Source organism: Hypanus sabinus, chromosome 15 (genome assembly GCF_030144855.1).
Source record: "Hypanus sabinus isolate sHypSab1 chromosome 15, sHypSab1.hap1, whole genome shotgun sequence".
Taxonomy (NCBI): domain Eukaryota; kingdom Metazoa; phylum Chordata; class Chondrichthyes; order Myliobatiformes; family Dasyatidae; genus Hypanus; species Hypanus sabinus.
In genome coordinates this window covers 30,554,729-30,580,005 of record NC_082720.1, presented here as the reverse complement: position 1 = coordinate 30,580,005, position 25,277 = coordinate 30,554,729, and the positions used below count along the sequence as shown (strand labels likewise).

At 42.5% G+C, this 25,277-nt stretch overlaps 1 pseudogene; it reads left to right on the top strand.

Annotated features, from left to right (window-relative positions):
- LOC132405744 (eukaryotic translation initiation factor 4E transporter-like) overlaps positions 1-25,277 on the top strand; it is a 119,818-nt pseudogene that overhangs the window by 41,648 nt on the left and 52,893 nt on the right.

Here is a 25,277-nt window from a genome sequence, read left to right as displayed (position 1 = left end):
AAAGTATCCTGAAATCTCACCCTTAATAACAGATTCCAACACTTTCCCAACGACTGAGGTTGGGCTAACTGGTCTATAATTTCCTTTCTTTTGCTCTTCTCCCTTCTTAAAGAGTGGAGTGACATTTGCAATCTTCCAGTCCTCCGGGACCATGCCAGAATCAAGTGATTCTTGAAAGATCATGAGCAATGCATCCGTTAACTCTTCAGCAACCTCCCTCAGGACTCGGAGATAGTCCATTTAGTTCAGGTGACTTATCCACCTTAAAACCTTTGAGTTTGCCTTGCAGTTTTTCCTTTGTAATAGCAATAGCACTCACTCCTGCTCCATGACACTCACAGACATCTGGCACAGTGAAGACGGATGCAAAATACTCATTAAGTTAATTTGCCATTTCTTTGCCCACATTACTACCTCATCCCATTTTCCAGTGGTCCCATATCAACTCTCACCTCCCTTTTACTCTTTATATAACTGAAAAAAAATTGGTATCCTGCTTTATACTATTGGCTAGTTTGTCCTCATATTTAATCTTTTCCCTTCTTATAGCTTTTTAGTTTTCTTGTATTGGATTTTAAAAGCTTCCCAAATATCCAACTTCCCACTCATTTTAGCTACTTGATATGCTCTTTCTTTGACTTTTATGCAGTTATTAACTTCCTTTTCAGCCACAGTTGCCTGCTGCTGCCATTTGAGAACTTCTTCTTCTGTTGGACATATCTATCCTGCGCCTTGTGAAATATTCCCAGAAACTTCAGCCATATCTGTTCTGCTATCATCCCGACAAGTAGCTTCCTCCAATCCATCTGGGAAAGTTCTTCTCTCATGCCTCTGTAATTCCCTTTATTCCATTATGATACTGATACAATGTGGCTTATGCTCCTTCCTCTCAAATTGCAGTATGAATGCAATCATATTATGATCACTGCCTCCTAAGGGTTCCTTAACATTAAGCTCCCTGAGAAGCCTGGGTTATTACAGAACAGCCAATCTGAGATAGCCTTTCCTCAAGTGTACTCAAGAACAAGCTGCTCTAAAAAGCCATCTCATAGGCATTCAACAAATTGCCTCACTTGCGATTTAACACCAACCACATTTCCCCAGTCCCCTTGCATATTGAAGTCCCCCATTACAATTGTGTCATTATCCTTATTACATGCCTTTACCAGCTCCCTTTGCAATCTAAGCCCCTGATAGATCAGGGATTGCAGCCAGCATTACTCAAAGTGTTGGAAGGGCTGTTCCACAATAAAACAAATAAATTAAACTAGTCTGTTATATCTACCACTGCTATAATTCTTGATAGTTTGTTGTAATCATCATTTTTATCCACTGTAGTTGCAGTAATAATCAAATATTGTTTACCTGAAACAAATTTCTCTTCATGTCATGTTTACTTGCATTATAGATGAGGCAGGATGGAAGACTTGGCTCCCATAAAGTAAAGGAAGGGAGGATAAGACTTGTCAGAGGGACAATTTGGAAGAGGAGTTAGGGATAAACGGTGGAAAAGGAATAAAATTCAAGCAGGGTGTTGGGAACTGGGATTGTTGGCAATGCCAACCAATTCAGTAGATGCTGGATCATTCAAGAATCAACAGTCTTGGTGGATTGGAAGTCAAATATAGCCGAGGTATTTTTCTCATGAAAGACATCAGTGAATCAGCTGTAAGTTTTAATAGCTATCAATTATGGCAGTTTATGGCAGTTATTTTTCAGAATTCCAGATTATGTACTGAATTTAAATACCACAGCTATCATTGTGGGAGTTGATCTTGAGTCTCTGGGTTACTATTCCAGTAACTTACAGAAATTATCCCTGCCAACCACTTCTGCACAATCTGACAATGGAAAGAACAAACACACGTCATAGAAACATATAAATATAGAAAACCTAAAGCACAATACAGCCCTTCGGCCCACAAAACTGTGCTGAAAATGTCCTTGCTTTAGAAATTACCCAGGATTATACATAGCCCTCTATTTTTCTGAGCTCAATGTACCTATCCAAGAGTCTCTTAAAAAACTATTGTATTTGCCTTCACCACCATCACCGGCAGCTCACTCCACGCACTCAGGGCTCTCTGCGTAAAAAACTTACCTCTGACATTTGCTATGTACCTACTTCCAAGCACCTTAAAACTATGCCCTCTCGTGCTAGCCATTTCAGCCCTAGCAAAAAGCTGCTGACTATCCACACAATCAATGCCTCTCATCATCTTATACACCTCTATCAGGTCACCTCTCATCCTCCGTAACTCCAAGGAGAAAAGACCAAGTTCACTCAACCTATAAGGCATACTCCCCAATCCAGGCAACATCCTTGTAAGTCTAAATCATGAACCATGTTTGCCAATGAAGAGGTTGTGTCTAATCCACATTGACATTTGCTCTGCCTTTACTAATTCATCAGTTAGTGGGTGAATTTTCTACCTTTGCGTCCTTACACATAACAGAGGCACAGAAGTCACCTTCACTTCCCCCAGTTACTAATGGGGATGCACAATGACTTTGCATGTTCCAACATGATGTTGCACGGTGTCCTGTAGTTTTAGGTGCAATGTTCTTTAACTTGCAGCCTCCACTGCTGTGGCTCATAATAAATTCAAACAAAGTATATTATTTGTCAGAAATAGATTGTAAGAGAACAACAGCAGCAAGTAAACCTGATTTGCTGGATAAAATAAGTGGAGAAAGTTCCAAGAAAGTGTTAGTGTTTGTTTTTGATTGGTGGGCTATGTGACACTTTTGAAAGAAGATACAGAGATAGGTTGGAAATAAGAAGAGTGTAAGAATGAAGTACTCAAGTTAGCTGTTTGGTTCCTTCGTGACACTTCATTACACCAACCCCCATTTGTGACCAATTTATTGAAACATAAAATTCTGAGACGGTGCTTAACTAGTTATTCCCTAAGGAATGTCATCTCTCTTTTGGGGAATCCTGGAAATTGGGGCAAAGTTTCAGGATAAAGAGCTGCCAATTTACAATGGAGGACTCCTATCAAAGTGCTGTGGATCTTTGGAATTCTCCATCACAGTAAGTCTGATCAATTAAATACTGTATAACTCAGAGCAAAAAAAGTCAAACTTTTGGTCAATAGTGAAGTCATGGGGTATGCAGCACAAAAGCTGAGACCAAGTTCAAATTAGCAATGAGGTTGTTCAGATTGAGATTCACATATGTTGTCACAGATATGTGATAGAAAATGTGTTATTTTATTCAGAAGTACCATGCATAAGTATGGAATTACAATAAATTACAAAAATAAATGGAACAATAAAAGGAATAAAGAGGAGTGACCATGGGTTCATAGACAGTTCAGAAATCTGATGGTAGAGGGGAAGAAACTGGTTCTCAATTGTTGAGTGTGAGTCTTAAGGTTCTTGTATCTCCTCTCTAAAGAAAAGAGGACATGAATCTGATGGTGAAGATTCTTAGGCACCACCTCTTGAAGATGTCTTCGATGGTAGGGAGAGTGTGACTGTGATGGAGCTGGCTGAGTCTACAATCACTCTGCAGAATCTTGTTCTCCTGTACATCGGAGCCTCCGTACAAGAGTGTGATGCAGCCAGTCAGAATGTTCTCCACTCTATAGAAAAAATTTTAAGGGCATTCGGTGAAATGACAAGCCTCCTCAAACTCCTAAAAGAAGTAGAGATGCTAGCATGTCTTCTTCGTGATTGTGTCATTGTGTTGGGCCCAGGATAGGTCAGCTGAGATGTTAACACCCAGGAACTTGAACCTGCTCACTCTTTCCACAGCTGACCCCTCAATGAGGACTGGTGTGTGCTCTACTAACCTCTCCTTCTTGGAGTCAGTGATCAGTTTCTTGGTTTTGCTGATGTTGAGTGTGAGCTTGTTGTTCCCAGTCAGACTCCTGTAATCCTTGTTGAGCAGTGGTGAAAGATTGAGAGGATGAATAGTTTTACTACTCCTTCAACTTCTTATGAGCAGATATTCTGCTTATGGCTTCCCTAATGTTACCAACTCAAATTCCTTTCAAAATGGTATTTATAAACTAAATAATAGTTTCTAAATAATAATTTCTGTTCAAAGTTATTCACATATGAACATTTGGGAGTGTTTTAAAATATCATTGCCTCGAAATTTATCACTGGAGAATCACACTAAATGCATGCTAAACATTTGGATCAGCATTCTCCTGAATTCATTCCATTGAAATCACAGAAAGCCGATGTTAAATTTGGTGCTGAATAAGAAGCACACCCAGATATGAAAGCAAAATCTTCTTTAGAACAATTGCACTTTGAACCATTGACATCATGCTTTTTAACTGTTGGGGAAACATATGTGATGCATGTCTTTGTTAACTATGGAATATAAGAGCAACAAAATCCTGATAACATTTCATTCCAGATGTAAAACTAATGTTTTATAATATGCGCAGTTCTGGTTGCCGCACTGCTCAAAAGTTTGGATTGCAAATGAGAAAGTGCAGGGATCTATTTGTGCATTGCTTGGGATGGATGGTTCAGTTCTGCGCAGATTAGGCTGGATTTGTTGTCCATGGATGCTAAGGGAGTAACTTCTTCCAGAAGTATTCATTATGAGAAACATAGATACACAGATAGTAAAAACCCTTTTCACCGTTGCAGTGTTATCTAAGACGAGCGTATAGATTTAAGGTGAGGAGTAAGTAATTTGGAGGTGATGTGTAGAAGATTTTTTTTCACCCTGAGATTATTTAATTTGAATTTCCAACCATTCATTAGTTCCTCGATGTTGTGATCTGCTTTATCGCCCTAAATTTTCAACTCCCTAATTAAGATGCAATCAGTTTTATTTTCCATTCAGCTTCCAACTCAATTTTACCTAGCTCTCAGACTAATGAACCAATCTCACCAATACTTCATTGTATTCAATGTAGTGTGATAAAGTAGTTATTTTTTCTGAATGCTTGAATCTAAAGATCCCTCTGCAACTGGATTCTTGACTTCCTAACAGGAAGACCATGATCTGTGCAGATTGGAAATAACATCTACACCTTACTGATAATCAAGACTGGCTCACCTCAGGGATGTGTGCTTAGCCAACTGCTCTACTCTCTCTACACCCATGATTATGTGGCTAGGCACAGTTCAGAGGCCAGCTATAAACTTGCTGACGATACAACTATTGGCAGAATTTCAGAAGATGATGAGAGGGCGTACAGGAATGAGATATATCAGCTCCTTGAGAGGTGTCACAGAAACAACCTTGAACTCAACGTCAGTAAGACCAAAGAGTTGATTGTGGACTTCAGAAAGGGCAGGATGTGGGAACACACACCAGTCATCATTGTGGGATCAGGAGTGGAAAGGGTGATCAATTTCAAGTTCCTGGGTGTCACTATCTCTGAGGATCTATCCCAGGCCCAACATATCAATGAAGCTACAAAGAAGGTATGGCAGCAGCTATATTTCATTAAGAGTTTGAGGAGATTTGGTATGTCACTAAAAACATTCACAAAATTCTACCTATGTACAGTGGAGATCATTCTAACTGCTGCATCAGTGTCTGATATGGTGAGGAGAAGGGGGAATGCTACTGCACAGGATCAAAATAAGCTGCAGAGACTTGTAAACTTAGTCAGCTCCATCATGGGCTCTAGGCTCTGTATCCAAGACTTCAAGGTGACATCCATCAGTAACGACCTTCATCATCTAGAAAATACCCTGTTCATATTCTACCATCATGGAGGAGGTTAAGGAGCCCGAAGGCACACACTTAATTCAGAAACAGCTTCTTCCAGCCTGGTATATGAAGGAATTTAAGGTGGGGGGGTTATATGGGAGGCAGGGTTTAAGGGTTGGCACAACATTGTGGGCCGAAGGGCCTGTAATGTGCTGTACTATTCTATGTTCTATGTTCCCCTGACCATCTGATTTTTGAATGGACGTTATACCTATGAACACTACCTCACTACTGCTTCTTTACTTTTTATTTTTGGACTATTTATTTAATTTAACTATTTTATATATATACTTACTGTAATTCAATGTTTTTCCTCTATTACTATGTATTGTATTGTACTGCTGCTGTAAAGACAACAAATTTCACGACATTTGCCAATATATTAAAACGCGTTCTGGTGCTGATTCTGAACTTTAGAATGTCAGTCTACTATACCTGGTAAAATGAAGAGCAATAGAGAATATTGTTATCTTTGCAATTAATAAGTGCTCGATTACTTCACTCTCAATATCAAGCAAAAATGTGAGATGAAGTAAAAGTAAAAGAAATAGAAGTTTTCCAACATTTAAAATTCCATTTTCATAATATTAATTTAGAAGGCAATGCAATTTGCTTGTATTTGGAATAAATCCCAATTATTCTTGATGAAGTCATACAACAATTCTGGAAACTTGTCAACTGTGGCAATGTGAAGTGTAGAGTTAGATTAATGCAGACTTTCGAAGTTGAAAACATAATTTTCAATACAGTATTAGAATAAGCAAAAAGAAATTAGTTATTTTTGTTGATTTCACTACACAAAATGGTTCAATGTTGCCATAGTAACTTGGACTACCATAGATTCCACTCAGCGGGTAAACACTACCTCCAGGAGACATTAGATGGATTGATAGTACAGCAGTCTGTTGACTCCAAGCTCCACAGTGATAGAGTGAATAATCATAGATAATTTCACTAAATTTCATATAAAATACAGAATGGTATAGGAATATATAGACAAACATCTTTGGCTTGTATTGAACCAATTTTTTGCATAAAAATTGTTATTGAGCAGCTTTTGTTAATTTTTACATATTCAGATTAAGAAAATAATCCAACATGGAAACATTCGCTGTTCCTAACACAACCTGCTGTTTCCATCTAGGTGCAAAAATATGTACATTGGGATTTCAATAATTAGCCACTGAAACATGCATGCCTCCATTTCTAACCAGCAAGCCAGTGATTACAATCAGACACACCGTCCTTCAATCTGAAGGACATTTATTTTTCCCAATCAAAGCAATATTTGTAATATGAAAGGTCATATTTTACCGCTGGCATGAGAATAATCTTGAGCAAAGCTTTAATCACCTATCACTCTCTGTAATATCAGGCTGTCACACTCTGAGTGTTTTATTCATAACAACCAAGCTTGTTATAACAGCAGTGCTAGTATAAACTGCGTTAGAATTTAACAATACATAAGTGCTGACAGTTCTGATAATTTCTCAGAATTACTTAGGAAGATCCCAAGATTAATTCTTGAACTGAGCTGAGGGCAATAATCTCCAAAAAAGTGGGGTGTGATGTTGAAATTGGCATTAGTTCAAGACTATAGAGAGCCAAACTATCGGCCAGTGTCCTGAATCTTGCTGTCTTTCAGCAATCAAATTGAAAAGAATATTTCTGCAACTATCACGCAAGGGCAACCATAATGTCCTGTACAATTAAAAGCATTGTTATGAGAAGGAAGAGGTAAAAAGAAGACATACGTCAGGTATAGGTAGCTCAGATCAAGTGGGGAATGTAAGTGATGTAGGGGTGCATTTAAGAAAGAAAATAGGAGGGTAAAAGAAGGACATTGAGATAGCATTGCAGATAAGGCAAAAGAGAACCCTAAGACATTCTGTAAGTATATTACAAGCAAAAGGGCAACTAGAGAGTGAATAAGGTCTCTGAATGATCAAAGTGATGATCTATGTATGGAGACCTGTTGAGAACATCCTGACAAGTTGCATTTCCAGCACCTAGCAGAAATCGAGCATCAGACCTGAAGTTCCTACAAAGGGCTGTGAGAACAGCTGAGAGGATCGTCAGGATCTCCCTACTATCCATCAGGGACACTTATCAGGTGTGCTGCTTACACGGGGCCCTTAGTATTATTAAGGATCCCACAGAGGAGACACAGAGGAGAGTGTGTCATGGTTCACCCAATGCTGGTCTTATGTTTGAGAAATAAGTACCTCTTTCTGTGGAGTAATGAATGGAATTGGATACATGATAACAAACAATAATAATCATATCACATTTTGCCTAAATCCCCCAATCCCTTTTGATTTACAATCTGCATCTAGTGTCATGCACAAATTACTCCTTGCCCTTCATTACCAGAATTGCTATCCATGTATACTTACCCTTTCAGACAGCCTAGCATGACAGTTTAAGCAGGTATGGTTGAAGAGCAGGAAGGGGAAATGACTTAGTGTGACTGTGGTGAACTACATATACCTGTCTGGACACGCCCCCTGCTGACTGCTCCAGTGGCTCCTCCCACAGACCCCGGTATAAAGGCGATCAAGGCCTGAGCCCGGCCTCTCAGTCTCCAGGATGTAGTATGGTGGTCACTCACTGCTTGTTCCTTCTTCCAGTCAATAAAAGCCGATATCTCACCTTTACATCTCACCTTTACATCTCAGAGTGAGTTATTGATGGTGCATCAATTTTATTGACTGGAAGTTTTAAAACATGGAAACTGTTTTACATCCGGAAAGATTGGATTTGGACCCCCAAGACCCTGAAGCAGCTCTTGCCTTTGAACTCCGGCTTACATGCTTCCACTCATACTTGGAGGAGGTTCGTGCAATTGAACCCACTGTTATGCACAGAATTCTCCTCTTGAGGGTCACCTCAAAAGTTTATTCATTTATCAGGGACCTGGCGACCTACGAAGGGGCACTGGACGCCCTCAAAAGACAGTACCTGCGGCCGGTGAACATCGTCTATGCAAGACATCGCCTAGCTACGCGACGACAGCGGCCTGGAGAGTAAAGCGCCGAGTTTCTCTGAGCAGCCCAGGCCATAGTGGAAGGTATTAGGCACTAGAGGCACTATCTCACCGGCAAAAGGTTCACCTTGCTGACCGACCAGCGCTCGGTTGCGTTCATGTTCAGCAAACAACAGCGGGGCAAAATCAAAAATGATAAGATTTTGCGGTGGAGAATAGAACTCTCCACCTACAACTATGATATCCTGTACCAGACTGGCAGACTCAATGAGCCCCCTGATGCCCTATCCCAGGGAACATGTGCTAGCGCACAGTTCGACCAGCTATACGCCCTTCATGCACAACTTTGCCATCCAGGGGTCACCCGATTTTACCATTTCGTGAAAGCCCGGAACCTGCCGTACTCCCTGGAGGACATCAGGACGATGACCAGGTACTGCCAAATCTGCGCTGAGTGCAAACCGCAGTTCTACTGTCCTGAAACGGCGCAACTTGTCAAGGCCACCCGCCCTTTTGAGCAACTGAGTGTTGACTTTAAGGGCCCCCTTCCCTCCGACTGCAATGTCTATTTTTTCAATATTACTGACGAGTACTCACGGTTCCCCTTTGCCATTCCCTGCCCCGACACCACTACCACGTCCGTCACAAAAGCCCTGTGCCAGCTCTTCACTCTGTTCGGATATCCCTGCTATATCCACAGTGATAGAGGGTCCTCCTTTATGAGTGACGAGCTGTGCCGGTACCTGCTAGCAGGGGCATTGCTACTAGTTGGACCACGAGTTATAATCCCCGGGGAAATGGATGTGGAGAGGGAGAATGCCACAGTGTGGAAGGTCACACTTTTAGCCCTTAAGTCAAAAGGGTTGCCAGTCTCTCGATGGCAGGAGGTCCTCCCCGAGGCACTGCACTCTATCCGCTCTCTGTTATGTACGTCCACCAATGCCACCCCTCACGAACGCCTATTCTCTTTTCCCAGGAAGTCTGCCACTGGGACCACCCTACCAGTTTGGCTGACATCCCCAGGGCCAGTGCTGCTCCGGAAACATGTGAGGAGCAATAAATACTCCCCGCTGGTAGAGAGGGTTCACCTTCTACATGCGAACCCCCAGTATGCCTACGTGGTCTTACCTGATGGGCGGGAGGACACGGTCTCCGTCCGCGACCTGGCATCCGCAGGAGCAGCAGACCACTACCCAGAACACTCCACGGTAACTATGAACCCTGTACCCGAGGTGACACCGCGCACACCGAGCCCTAAACAGACTCCTCACGACACTCATATACCGGGCGTTTCGTACGTGTATATACCAGGCGCCTCGCACATGCGTGAGGGATCACTGACCTCTAGTGGACTGACACCTCCAGTTAGGCCAGAACCAGCACAACTTCCGTCTCCGGTGCAAGCACCACTGGCATCTGTGCAATCACCACCACTGGCACCTGTGCAATCACCACCACCGGCTCCTGTGCAATCACCACCACTGGCACCTGTGCAATCACCACCACTGGCATCTGTGCAATCACCACCACTGGCATCTGTGCAATCACAGCCGGTGCTACGTAGATCGCAGCGACAGATTCGACCACCTGATAGACTTAACCTGTAAGAAACTTCACCACATGGGGACTCTTTTAAAACAAGGGGGGGTGAAAGTGGTGAACTACATATACCTGTCTGGACATGCCCCCTGTTGATTGCTCCTGTGGCTCCTCCCACAGACCCCTGTATAAAGGCGATCGAGGCCTGAGCCCGGCCTCTCAGTCTCCAGGATCTAGTATGGTGGTCACTCACTGCTTGGTCCTTCTTCCAGTCAATAAAAGCCGATATCTCGCCTTTACATCTCAGAGTGAGTTATTGATGATGCATCAGTGACACTCTGCCATCCACAATGCAGACATTTTGTTTTTTATGCAAGTTAGTTCAATACCAGAGATTGATGAGTGAGGTGTCATTGGACAAGTGGCCTGGAGCAAAGACAGAGAAAAGGCACTTAACTGTCAATTTGAAAACATTTCACATCAAGGACAGATACAGACAGGGTGTTGGTGAATCAAGAATGTATTATGTTAAACAATTTTTTAGCTGAAGATAACAGCTTAACAGCATGAAAAATTATTTTTCCTTAAATATTGTTTAACAGCCAGTTAATATTCTCAATTATTGATACATAACTACTATGGCTACTTTATTTTCCAAAGAATTAACTGTTTTTTCCACCAGTGCTTTTAGTGAATCGTAAACGCAAAATACTCTGCAGATGCTGCGGTCAAAGCAACATGCACAACACACTGGAGGAACTCAGCAGGTTGGGCAGCATCCGTGGAAACGAGCAGTCAATGTTTCAGGCAGAGATCCTTCGTCAGATCTGAAGGAGGGGGCAGGGGCCCTATAAAGAAGGTTGGGGGGGAGGGTGTGAAGGAGAAGGCTGGTAGGTGCCAAGTGAAAATCCAATAAGGGGAAAGATCAAGGGGTCCGTGAAGGGAAGCAGGGAGGGGATAGGCAGGAAAGGTCAAGAAGGAATGTAAGGGGAAAGCACTATGGGTAGTAGAAGGAGACAAAACCATGGGGGAGGTGATAGGCAGCCAGAGGAGGAGGGAGAGTGAAACCGGGATGAGGAAATGGAGGGGAGGGAATTACCGGAAGTTGTAGAATTCAATGTTCATCCCAAGGGGCTGGACACTACCCAGACGGTATATGAGATGTTGCTCCTCCAACCTGAGTTTGGCCTCATCATGGCAGTAGAGGAGGCCATGTATGGACATATCTGTTCAACTGAATGGACAAAGTTACAGTGTGGGCAGTGGGGGCGGTATAGAACCTGGGGGTTGTAGACCTGAGGAAAGGTGGGAAAGAATGTTGGACTGAAGTAACAGTTCAAATATTATCCTTAGAAACACAAAGACATTGAATATGATCTCGATTGGAGTCCTTATAACAATAATGTGTTGGAAATCAGACCTCACCCAAAAATATTGTGACATTTGATAAAATTACAAGTAGGGGTCTGGATCCAAAACAACATAAACCATGCGATGCTTTTCTGAAAATCTTACTAGAAACTAAAAATACACTTCTTTTAAATTAATTACTTTTCTATAACACTACACTGCCAGGGCAGACCAGAAACCATGATTGACCACAAGGAATCATGCACTGCTTAGAAATCAAGATTCTGCCTTCAGGTCGGCGTTCAGGACGACTCTAAGACTATCTAGAGCCGTGCTCTCCTATGCCGTCAGGAAGACATAGCGTAAGTGCGCACAGAGAACTCACAGACACCTTTGCGGCTCCAGGGGCACGCATATGTGGCAAGGTATACAACCCATAACCAAATACAAGTCTGCCCTCTCTGTCAATGACAGCGACGCCTCCCTTCCCGATAGACTGAGTGCTCTCTATGCCTAATTTTATGCATTGAATAATGTGACGTTGAGGAAGGCCACCTTTCTGCATGAGGAGCAGGCACGCTGTATGGCTGCAGCTGAGGTGAGGAGGACCCTAGTGAGGGTCAACCCTCGCAATGCTGTGTGATCAGGCAACATACCTGGTTGGGTGTCAGGGCTTGTGCAGCCCAACCAACAGAGGTCTTGATAGACATCTTCAATGTCTCTTTGAAACAGTCCATGACCCTGCAGACTTCAAGGCTGATGCCATCATTCCAGTACCCAAGAGAGCAACAGAGACTGGCCTAAATAATTACTACCCTGTGGCACTGACTTCAACAATCAAAGTTCAACTTTATTATCAAAGTATGTATATCATATACTATCTTCTTGTGGTACTGACCTCAGCAATCATGAAGTGCTTTGTGTGGCTGGCAATGGATCGTTAAAAAATCCCAGCTTCAGCTACACTGGACTTTTCCAGTTCACCTACCACTCACACCAGTACGGTGATGATGTCATAGCCTTGGCCCTCCTTCTCATCCTGTCTCATCTAGAAAATGGTGCCTTGTACACCAGGATGTCATTCATCGACTTCAGCTCTGTGTTTAACATGATCATTCCTCAGTGGCTGATGGGTAAACTGTCCTCAAGTGGACACAACACCCCTTCTGTATTTGCTGCTTGTACTTCTTGACTGAAATAACCCAGTCTGTCTGTGTTGGCAGCAACTTCTCAAGCTCCATCATGCTGAGAACTGATGCCCCTCTGGGTTGTGTGCTCCATCTGCTGCTGTTTACGCTGCTGACTCATGACTGCACTGCCAGATCCAGCTCAAACCTTGTCATCAAGTTTTCTGATGATACAATAGTGGTCAGCCTCATCAGCAACAATGAAGAGTCGGCATACAGAGAGGAGGTCAAATGGTGTGAGAACAACATCCTGAACCTCAACATGGACAAGACAAAAGAGATGATTGTGAACTTCAGGAAGGCACAGGTTGACCACTCTCCATTGGACATCAATGGCTCTGCCATGGGGAGAATGAAGAACAATAAGCTCCTTGGACCCACAACACCTCCTCAGTCATCAAGAAGACACAGCAGTGACAGCAGTCTCTGAGGAGGCTGAGGCATGCAATGCTCCCCATTCTCATTCTAACAACCTTTCTACAGTAGCACCATTGAGAGTATCTTGCCTGCTGCGTTTTTGAGTGGTATGGAAGCTACAAGGCATCAGACTACAAGGCCCTACAGAGGACAGTAAAAACCGCTGAGAGAATTACCAGGGTCTTCCTCCTCACTATGTGACATTTACCAGGAACGTTGTAGATGAACCACCTGAAGCATTGCAGATGAAGGGCCTGAGGCATTGTTGAGGATCCTCAACATCCATCCCACAATGAGTAGAACAGGGGACTAAGTACACAGTCTTGTGGTGGACCTGTGCTGAGGGTGATTGTGGATGAGATGTTGTTGCCAATCTGAACTGTTAATGAAAAGCCTACTGAGATATGCATCTTTACTGTCCAGATGTTTCAGGATTGAGTGAAGAGCCAATGAAAGGGTATCTGCTGTTGACCTGGTGAACAGGAGTTGATCACCAACCTCTCAAGGCACTTCATAACAGTGGATACAATAGTCCAGTCAATAGTCATTGAAGCAGGTTACCACTTTCTTCCTCCCGGTGTTCTTGAAGCCTGAGTTCTTGAGGCAGGTGGGTACCTCATACTACCAAAGCAAGAAGTTAAAGCTATCAGTGAACACTCACAAGGTACTCCATCAGGGCCAGCCAGATACTTTGCACGGGTTTACCCTCCTGAAGGGTGCCCTCACGTCAGCCTCTGAGACTAAAATCACAGGGTCATCAGGGGTAGGGGGAATTTGTGAAGCTGCCTCCATGTTTTGATGGTGCAAGTCAACATAAAAGGCATTGAGCTCATGCGGGATCGGAGCTTTGTTTTCACCTACGTTGCCTGATGAACCACCTTCAAGACAGCTATAGAAACAAAACAAGTCATTAGTGGGAAGTTCAAGACTACATCATCTGAGAAATAAGTTTAAATAGATTATCGGTTGTTGCTTTAAATCAGCAATCTGAAATTCTTTTAATGGAAAGGCAAACTAAGTTAAACTATCAATGAAAGAAATTACTCATCTATTTTTCTTAATGATTCCAGGACAGCCAAATGCAAATTAGAGCAATACAAAGCCTACCCTTAAGCGCAATACTTTAAAAGAAGGTGACCTTCTAAATACTGTAAACTAGCTGAAATCCTTGTCCATAAAGCCACTTAAAGGCCTGGAAATTGCAGCTCAATCTGTCTGATAACAGTCAACAGATAGGCTACATTGCTGGTTTGCACTTCAAAATCAGAATCACATATAATATCAGTGGAACGTGTCGTGAATTATTTTTTGGCCACCGTATATTTGAATACATAATAATAAAAATTATAAATTACTATAAGAAATATATTTACACTACTAAATGAAATTCAGTAAGTAGAAAAAGAGAGCAAAAAAAAAAAGAAAAGAAAAAATAGTGACGTAATGTGGTTGGGTGGTAGAGTCGTAGAGAAATATAGCACTGAGACAGGCCGTTTGGCCCATCTAGTCCCTTTGAAAACCATTTCAGCTGCCTACTCCCACTGGGTCCATAGCTCTCCACACCCCTACCATCTATCTAAACTTCTCTTAAGCCTTGAAATCGGATTTGCATGCACCACTTGCACTGGCAACTCTCCCCACACTCTCACACCTTTCTGTGAAGAAGTTTCCTCTCAAGTTCCCCTTAACCCATAACATCTAATTGTAGTCTCACCCAACCTCAGTGGAATATGCTTGTTTGCATATACCCTATCTATACCCCTCATAATTATGTCAGAATAATCAGAAGTACAGCTCTGGATGCAGTACCTGAGGAACATTAATTGATATGGTAAAGTTAAAGCATTCTTCTTCACATGCCATGTCATTACACTGCTAACAAGAGTCAGCCACTAATCAATTCACCTCCATCATTATCCTACCTATAATCCCTATCCATCAAGATTTGTTTCTGTTTTACTGTGTTTCATCCACTCTCAAAATAATCAGGTTTTCCCCCTCCATTTCTCAAATTTTGCAGATTATCAGCTAAATAATCCTGATAACTACTTGGATCAGATTGCATTTCATTCATGTTTGCACTTTATTTTCTCTAGCAGCAGGTGGTGCACAACTAGGGGCAGCAGGAAATAAATGAACCATAGTTGAATTGCACAAGAGCGCTGTCCAATGTAAATTGGATTATGATTAACGTAACTATGCATGCCACATGACATACTTGGAGACTGTGCTTCCTTTTCACAAGGCATGCAAAAGTAGTAATTACAATTAGTGGGTTTCTAGATCTGAAATTATTTAATTTCTCGTTGCCTTATTTTTATTAGCATAAAGTGAAGATCAATATAAAACCATAGACAAAATGTATTTACATTTATATTAAGGACTTTTCCTAATATGAAAATTTACACAGATAAGAATCAAAATGACTGAACATTTCTAATGGTGTCAAGGAATTAAATGTTTTCCAATGGTAGACAGAAGTTGACTTTGTTTAATGTGATATATGAACAATCGATGAAAGCAGAACAGAAGGCAACTTCATAACACAACTCATGGTGTCAGTTCACTGAACACAGTTTAAACAGAGTTCAGGCACAATGTTGAAGATGTTATCTCAGCTCTGTTGTTTTAGATATTTGTTTAGCCTCAAATAGTTAGCAAGCAGAAAATTGCTGTTGTGAAATCATTTTAAAGAATTCCAAATAATTCATTTGTTGACTTTGGGGATGGGTTGGGAGTTAGAAGGAGGTCAATGGTCAAGAAACTCTTCATAACAAACAGGACATGAAATAAGCAAGTTGGATCCCTTGTTCTGAGGAGCACATGTCTGGATAAAGTCACATGCTATTCTCTTCCTGGATGTTTTGCAGCCAGCCCTTCACCATTGTCACAGAGTCAGAACTGGGAAAAATATTTATAAAATATTTTGGAAATTAAAGTGGCTCCCAGTCACCTTTGATTGAGAAAAGACAGTAAAGGAGAATTGGATATTCAATACTGACGTATTTAAATGTGAAAGTCGAAAGCTTGAAGCTTGGTTTCAAATTGTATGCATTTCAGTTTGGAATGACTTTTGTAGTAATGATCCAGTATAATGTGTTTCACAGAGAAGTGCAGTGCTGAGCAAGCCCTCTTGCCTTAAATCGGAATTAATTGTTTATTCTCAGCCTAACACTGTTGCTAATTTGTTTATTTATTTATTGTAAAATAGAGCAATGGTTTTGGTGATCTGTGATAGAGGCTACAAATGGTCTTGATAAACATGGCTGAAAATCATCTGCATGTTCCTAGCCACATTTCTCTTCAAAATGTTGTGGGAGAAGCATTGTGGACATCTTCAAGAGACAATGCCTCAGTAAGGTGGCATCCATCATTAAGGATCCTCATGATCCAGGACATGTTGTCCTCTCATTACTACCATCAGAGAGGAAGCCCCACAGTCAATAATTCAGTAAAAGCCCCTTTTCCTATTCTGAACAGTCCATGAACCCATCAGCAGCACCTCATTACTCTGTTTATTTATGTTGTATGAATAGTAGTTTTATTTCAACTCTTCTTGGTGCATGAACATATCAGTGCTGTCTCAATTCTGCTTACCAGATCTGGAATATCCAGCAGTAAAGTGTCGTCCTTTTTACTTACCACAGGAGTTCTCTGTGGTCATTCTAGTAGCAGTTCACATTCTACCTCAGGCCAATGTCAAGCAGGCTTTAGATGATCTGAGTAATGGGATCAACATACACGTAACAGTCCACCCTACCACCTTCACCATCATTTTGGGAGATTTTAACAAGGCCAGTCTGAAGAAATCACTAAGCAATTACCATCAACAGATCACTTGCAATACCAGAGGAAACAGCACACTGAACTATTGTTACACCATCATCAAGAATGCCTATCATACTATTCCACGCCCTCACTTCAAGAAGTCTGATCACCTGGCTGTACTTCTACTCCCTGAGTATAGGCAGATACTGAAGACTGCAGCACCAGTAGTGAGGACCAAGAAGGTATGGACAAGGGAAACACAGGATCACCTACAGGACTGCTTTGAATCTGTGGACTGGACTGCATTCAAGGATTCATCTTTGAATCTCAATGAGTATGTTGCAGTAGTTACTGACTTCATTAAAACCTGTGTGGATGAGTGTGTGACTACAAAGACTTACTGTACATTCCCAAACCAAAAGCCGAGGATAAACCAGGAGGTACGTCATCTGCTGAAGGCTAGATCTGTGGCATTCAAGGCTGGCAACCCAGACCTGTACTGGAAAACCAGGTATGATTTGCGGAGGGCTATTTCAAGAGTGAAGGGACAATTTCAAACAAGGTTGGAGGCGATATCAGATGCACGGCAACTCTGGCAGGGACTGCAAGACATTACTTCCTACAAAGCGAAACTCAATAGTATGAATGACAGTGATGCTTCACTACCAGATGAACTCAATGCCATCTATGCCCACTTTGAAAAGGGAGAATACAACTACAGCTGTGAAGATCCCTGCTGCACCTGATGACCCTGTGATCACCATGTCAGAAGCCAATGTTAGGCTGCCTTTAAAGAGAGTGAATCCTCACAAAGTGGAAGGCCGCAATGGAGTTCCTGGTAAGGCTCTGAAAACCTGTGCCAACCACATAGCTGGAGTACTCAAGAACGTTTTCAATCTCTCACTGCTATGGGCAGAAGTTCACACTTGCTTCAAAAAGGCAACAATTATACCAGTGCCAAAGAAGAATAATAGCCTTAACAGCTATCGCCCAGTGGCACTCACATCGACAGAGCACTCGATGAAATTCTTTGAGAAGTTGGATATGACTAGACTGAACTCCTGCCTCACCAAGGACCTGGACCCATTGCAATTTGCCTATTGCCACAATACGTTAACAGCAGATACAATCTCCGGTCTTTACTCGGCTTTAGATGACCTACACAACACATACACCTACATCAGGATGCAATTCATCGACTGTAGCTCAGCATTGATTACCATCATTCCCACAATCCTGATTGAGAAGTTGCAGAACCTGAGCCTTTGTACCTTCCCCTCTAATTGGATCCTTGACTTCCTAACCAGAAGACCACAGTCTGTGCGGATTGGTGATAATATGCTGTATCTTCTTTGCTGACAATTAACACCGGCACATCTCAGGAGTGTGTGCTTAGTCCACTGCTATACTCTCTGTATGTACATGACTGTGTGGCTAGGCAAAGCTCAAGTACCATCTACAAATTTGCTGATGATACAACCATTGTTGGCAGAATCTCAGGTGGTGACGAGAGGGCGTATAGGAGTGAGATATGCCAACTAGTGGAATGGTACCGCAGTAACAACCTGGCACTCATAGTGAGTAAGACAAAAGAGCTGATTGTGTACTTCGGGAAGGGTAAGACGAAGGAACACTTACCAATCCTCACAGAGGGATCAGAAGTAGAGAGAGTGAGCAGCTTCAAGCTCCTAGTTGTCAAGATCTCTGAGGATCTAACCTGGTCCCAACATATTGATATAGTCATTAAAAAAGGCAAGACAGTAATGAAATGGAAATGTTTGGGGGTTAAGCAGCACTATGGCAGATATTTATACCCATTAGAAATCAACTCTTTTAATCCTGGGACATTATTGCCAAAATCTTTTTGGGGAGTTTCACACACCCAGTATTGAATATCAATAGATGTCCTTCCAATGGAAGGGCATCTGTCAAGTCAAGTCACTTTTATTGTCATTTCGACCATAACTGCTGGTACAGTACACAGTAAAAATGAGACAATGTTTTTTAGGACCAAGGTGGTACATGAAACAGTACAAAAACTGGACTGAACTACGTAAAAACAACACAAACAAAATAAAAACTACACTAGACTACAGACCTACCCAGGACTGCATAAAGTGCACAAAACAGTGCAGGCATTACGATAAATAATAGACAAGACAATACGCACAGTAGAGGGCAGTAAGTTGGTGTCAGTTTAGGCTCTGGGTATTGATGGCTCTGATGGCTTGGAGAAAGAAACTGTTACATAGTCTGATCGTAAGAGCCCAAATGCTTCAGTGCCTTTTCCCAGACGGCAGGAGGGAGAAGAGATTGTATGAGGGGTGCATGGGGTCCTTCATAATGCTGTTTGCTTTGAGGGTGCAGCATGTAGTGTAAATGTCTGCAATGGCGGGAAGAGAGACCCCGATGATCTTCTCAGCTGACCTCACTATCCGCTGCAGGGTCTTGCGATCCGAGATGGTGCAATTTCCGAACCAGGAAGTGAAGCAACTGCGCAGGATGCTCTCAATACAACCCCTGTAGAATGCGATGAGGATGGGGGCTGGGAGATGGACTTTCCTCAGCCTTCGCAGAAAGTGGAGATGCCGCTGGGCTTTCTTTGCTGTGGAGCTGGTGTTGAGGGACCAGGTGAGATTCTCCACCAGGTGAACACCAAGAAATTTGATGCTCTTAACGATCTCTACCGAGGAGCCATTGATGCTGCCAGTTGTTCAACTTAGATACATTTGCAGTTCCTTAACTAATAAAGTAATCCATGGAACCCGAAGCAGGATCTGGATAACATCAGGCTTGTACTGATAAGTGTCAAGTAACATTAGGAGCACACAAGTGGAAAGGAATATCCTTCTCCAAGAAGAGAGTGCCCAGCTGCTCCCATCTGAAGTTCGATTGCACTACCGACATTGGCTGCCCCAACTTCAAAACTCACCAGAAACTTCATGATACAGTATAATTTTATAAATAGCATGAGAACAAAACCAGCTCCGAAGCTGGATGTTACAACAACACAACAGCAAGAGTAGGTCATTCATATGTCATTCATAGGTCATTCTGCCTTTCAATGAGATTATGGCAGAGCAGTTAGCACAACGCTTTGCTGCAGCCAGCTATAAGATCAGGGCTCAATGACGGCGCTGTTTGTAAGGAGCTTGTACAGTTTCCCCATGACTGCATGGGTTTCCATCGGCTTCCCCGGTTTCCTCCCATATTTCAAACACATACGTTTAGTATTAGTGAGTTGTGGGCATGCTACAGCACCGGAAGCTCGGAGAAACTTCTGGCCAACTTAATACAATGCTCACTGATTTGATTTGATACAAGTGACACTTCTGCTGCATGTTTTGATGTGCACAAGTCAAAGAAAGATAACCTTTAAAAATAATAATCTTTCATCTTTATGACTGATCCGTGGCCTAAACTTCATATCTGGGATTAGGAAATACAATGCAAGTGAAAGTTAAGAGTGTGTTTTCGATAAATCAGACCAGGTTAAGAAGATTTGTGATAGAGATAGGGCTATGTAGACAGTAAAAGACTGTTCTGTAGTTGTTGAGAATAAGAGAGCAGGGCAGGTTAACACTTGGGTTTGGAATTTCAAAGCAGTGCATTGCATTACCAGGGTGCATAACAAAAAATAGTTTATTGCCACCTTTTAAGAATAAATTAGAAGATTAGTGTCTAAAGATCAAATAATAAAGAGAAAGAGTAAAGAATTTTTAGAGCCTACTGCTCAGGTAGACTGGTAAAGCACCAAAATTCATGTCAGAGTTGCAGTGTTTGTGAGTAAACAAAAGACTTGTATACTCAATTAATGAGTTGACACATGTTGAAATAAATAGATTCTTTAAACCAAACAAAAAGATTAGAAACTAGAAGAGATTTGTTCACTTTTACCAATTTTATATTATGTAACTGCTAACATATTCTGGCATCTGAATATGCAGTGTTAAATTCTGAAGATTGTAATAAATAGCATTTTGATCATCCAGATTTCATCAGTGCACTCAATGAGTTGATGTGAATTTTGACTGTTTACATGCCATTCTGACTGTGAAAGCCATTAAAAATGTTGATCCTATAACATTTAATAGACTGTTGAAATATTACATAACATCTTTGATGTTTTAAAAAGTTTAGTTTTATCCCAATCCCCTGAAAGAACATTAGTAAAAACGATTTTTTACATTTTTCTGGATTTATTTGAGACTTTATTTTATAGGGTCATAAGTTCATACAGCAAGGAACCAGGCTGTTAGATCAATTGAACATTATAACTATCAACTGCACATTTACACGTTCTTATCATCTCCCTAGATTCTAGCAGTCATTAACCCACTAGGAGCAAATTACAGTGCTCATTTGACCTACCAACCTACATACCTATAAGATGTGAGAAGAAGCCAGAGTATTGGAGAAAACCTGCATGAGGTATGTGAAAACGCCACAACTGAGGTCAGAATTGGACCCTGGTGTCTGGCACTGTGAAATAATTGCTTAAATGTATCATAGTTATTGTATATGCCTTGTCTTTTTCATATATATATAAAACGCGGACAAACTAAACCTACTATTTTATTTAAATTCCTGAGTAACTATGTTTAGGAAATTCTGATCGGTCACCTAGCTTGCCTAATGATATCCATGTCATAGACACAACAGGGTCAGCACATGATCACAAACTACTTCAGAGAAGTGCAAATCTGTATCACAAAGCTACCTTAATTTTTGCAGTCAAGCTTCTTCGATGTCACCTGTGAGCTAACTGGAAAATCTGGGCTAATATCTGCAATATGCTACCAGGAAACATATTAATTTAATGGAGTAAACCTTTCCAGATTCTTTCTCAAGACTCTCACCTCAACTTTCAGAAACATAAGAGATTTTGCAGATGCTAGAAATCGAGAGCAACATGCACAAAATGTGGCAGACCTCAGTAAATCAGGAAGCATCCATAAAAGGAAATAAATAGAATTCGACCGTGTAGGTAGGATTTAAGCCTACCTGGTCAATACCTGTGGAGGAGGGGGAACTGCGCAGGCGCGAGTGACGTCAGCGTCGAGCGCGCACTTTAAAAGGCAGGACTTCTTTTCAGAGCGGGCAGCGTCGAGTGGGCAGCGGAGTCCGTGGAAGCAGAGTCCTGGGCTTTGGCTAAGTGGGCTTCGGCCTAAGGGGACTTTGGTAAGTCTGTGTGATTGCTCGCTGAGGGGAAGAAGGTAAGGTCGCTAGGTGCTTTTTAGACATTCTATTAATCCAGTTCAGGTATGGGGGAGACAGTCAGAGCAGTGGTGTGCTCCGTATGCAGTATGTGGGAAGTCAGGGTCAACACAGTTGTCCCTGATGACCACACCTGCAAAAGGTGCGTCCAGCTGCAGCTCCTATCAGACCGAGTTAGGGAGTTGGAGCAGGAGCTGGATGAACTACGGATCATTCGGGAGGTGGAGGCAGAGATAGATAGGAGTTATCAGGAGGTAGTCACACCAAAAAACCAAGAAGTAGGCAGATGGGTGACGGTCCAGAGAGGCAGGGGGAGCAGGCAGAGAGAGCAGAGCACCCCTGCGGCCATTCCCATTAACAATAAGTATACCGTACTGGATACTGTTGATGGGGATGACCTACCAGGAATGAGTTGTAGTGGTCCTGCCTCTGGCACAGAGGTTGAACCCTCAACTAGAATGGGGAGGAGGGAAGAGAAGAGAGCGATAGTTTTAGGGGACTCTATAGTTAGGGGGGCAGATAGGAGATTTTGTGGGGCAGATCGGGAGTCTCGGATGGTATGTTGCCTCCCTGGTGCCAGGGTCCAGGACATCTCAGATCGGGTGCAGGCTATTCTTGAGAGTGAGGGCATGAACCCAGATGTACTGGTCCATGTAGGGACCAATGATGTAGGTAAGGTGAGTGAGGGGGTCCTGCTTAGAGAGTTCAGGGAGTTAGGAGTGAAGCTGAAAGGCAGGACCTCCAGGGTGACAATCTCGGGATTGCTACCTGTGCCACGTGCGAGTGAGGCAAAGAATAGAATGATTATGCATATTAATACGAGGCTGAGAGCAAGGTGCAGGAAGGAAGGGTTCAGGTTTTTGGATAATTGGTCTTTGTTCCAGGGACATTGGGATCTGTTTCGAAGGGATGGTCTACATCTGAACCGGAGGGGCACTAACATTCTTGCAGGAGTATTTGCCAGTGCTGCTCGGGGGGGGGGGGGGGGTTTAAACTAGATGTGCAGGGGGCAGGGATCCAGATCCAGAGGGTTGGTCAGAAGGTGCATGGGGTTAAATGTGTACAAGGTTTGGGTGATCTTGAGAAGGTCATCAAAATTCAGGGTGCAATTTGCCCGATGGAAGTTCAAGGAGCTGGGTTAGGTACAGTAGACAGTGTTTTAAGCAAAGAGAGGAGGAATGGGCTAAGAATTCTATACTTGAATACGCGTAGTGTCAGAAATAAGACAGATGAGCTTGAAGCTCAGATGAAAATGGGGAACTACGATATTGTTGGGATAACGGAGACATGGCTGCAAGGGGATCAGGCCTGGGAATTGAGTGTACCAGGGTATACGTGCTATCGTAGAGACAGAAATATGGGAAGAGGGGGTGGGGTGGCCCTGTTGGTGAGGAATGAGATTCAGTCCTTAGCAAGAGGTGACTTGGGAACAGGGGAAGTAGAGTCTGTGTGGATTGAGCTGAGGAACAGTAAGGGTAAAAAGACCCTAATGGGTGTTGTGTACAGGCCCCCAAACAGTAGCGTGGATATTGGGTACAAGTTGATTAGGGAGTTAACATTGGCATATGCTAAAGGTAATGCAGTCGTTATGGGAGATTTCAACATGCAGGTGGACTGGGAGAATCAGGTAGGTGCTGGACCCCAGGATAGGGAGTTTGTGGAGTTTCTAAGGGATGTATTTTTGGAACAGCTTGTGCTTGAGCCAACCAGGAACGAGGCTATTTTGGACTTGGTGATGTGTAATGAACAGGAATTGATAAGTGATCTTGAAGTAAAGGAGCCATTAGGAAGTAGTGATCATAACATGATAAGTTTTTATCTACAATTTGAGAGGGATAGGGGCAGATCAAAGGTGTCAGTGTTGCAATTAAATAAAGGAGACTACGGAGCCATGAGGGAAGAGCTGGCCAAAGTTAAATGGGCGGATGCCCTGGCAGGAAAGACAGTGGATCAGCAGTGGCAGATATTCTTGGGCATAATACAAAAGATGCAAATGCAGTTCATTCCAATGAGAAGGAAGGATTCAAAGAGGGGGAAGGGGCCACAGTGGTTGACAAAGGAAGTCAGAGATTGTATAGCATTAAAGAAAAAGAAGTATGACAGGGCTAAGATGAGTGGGAATACAGATGATTGGGAAAGTTTTAAGGAACAGCAGATCTTAACTAAAAAAGCAATACGGAGAGAAAAAATCAGGTATGAGCTCAGTCTAGCCAGGAATATAAAAGGGGATAGCAAAAGCTTTTTTAGCTATGTGAAGAGAAAGAAGATAGTTAAGAACAATGTTGGCCCCTTGAAGAATGAATTGGGAGAAATTGTTATGGGAAACAAGGAAATGGCAACAGAATTTAATGCGTACTTTAGATCTGTCTTCACCAGGGAGGACACAAGCAATCTCCCAGATGTATGGATGGGCCAGGGTCATAAGATATCAGAGGAATTGAGACAGATTGACATTAGGAAAGAAACTGTGATGAGTAGACTGGTAGGACTGAAGGCTAATAAATCCCCGGGTCCAGATGGTCTGCATCCGAGGGTTCTAAAAGAGGTGGCTCAGGAAATTGTGGATGCATTGGTAATCATTTTCCAATGTTCCTTAGATTCAGGATCAGTTCCTGAAGATTGGAGAGTGGCTAATGTTGTCCCACTTTTCAAGAAGGGAGGGAAGGAGAAAACAGAGAACTATCGCCCTGTTAGCCTAATGTCAGTGGTGGGGAAGATGCTTGAGTCCATTATTAAGGACGAAATAGTGGCACATCTAGATGGCAGAAATACGATTAGGCCGAGCCAGCATGGATTTACCAAGGGCAAATCATGCTTGACTAATCTGTTGGAGTTTTTTGAGGGTGTAACAAGGATGTTAGATGAGGGTAAGCCAGTAGATGTTGTGTACCTAGATTTTCAGAAGGCATTCGATAAGGTGCCACATAGGAGATTGGTGAGTAAAATCAGAGCTCATGGCATTGGGGGCAGGGTTTCAACATGGATAGAAAACTGGTTGGCAGATAGAAAGCATAGGGTAGCAGTGAATGGGTGTTTCTCAGACTGGCTGGAGGTGACTAGTGGGGTACCACAGGGCTCTGTATTGGGACCACAGCTCTTTACGATTTATGTCAATGAT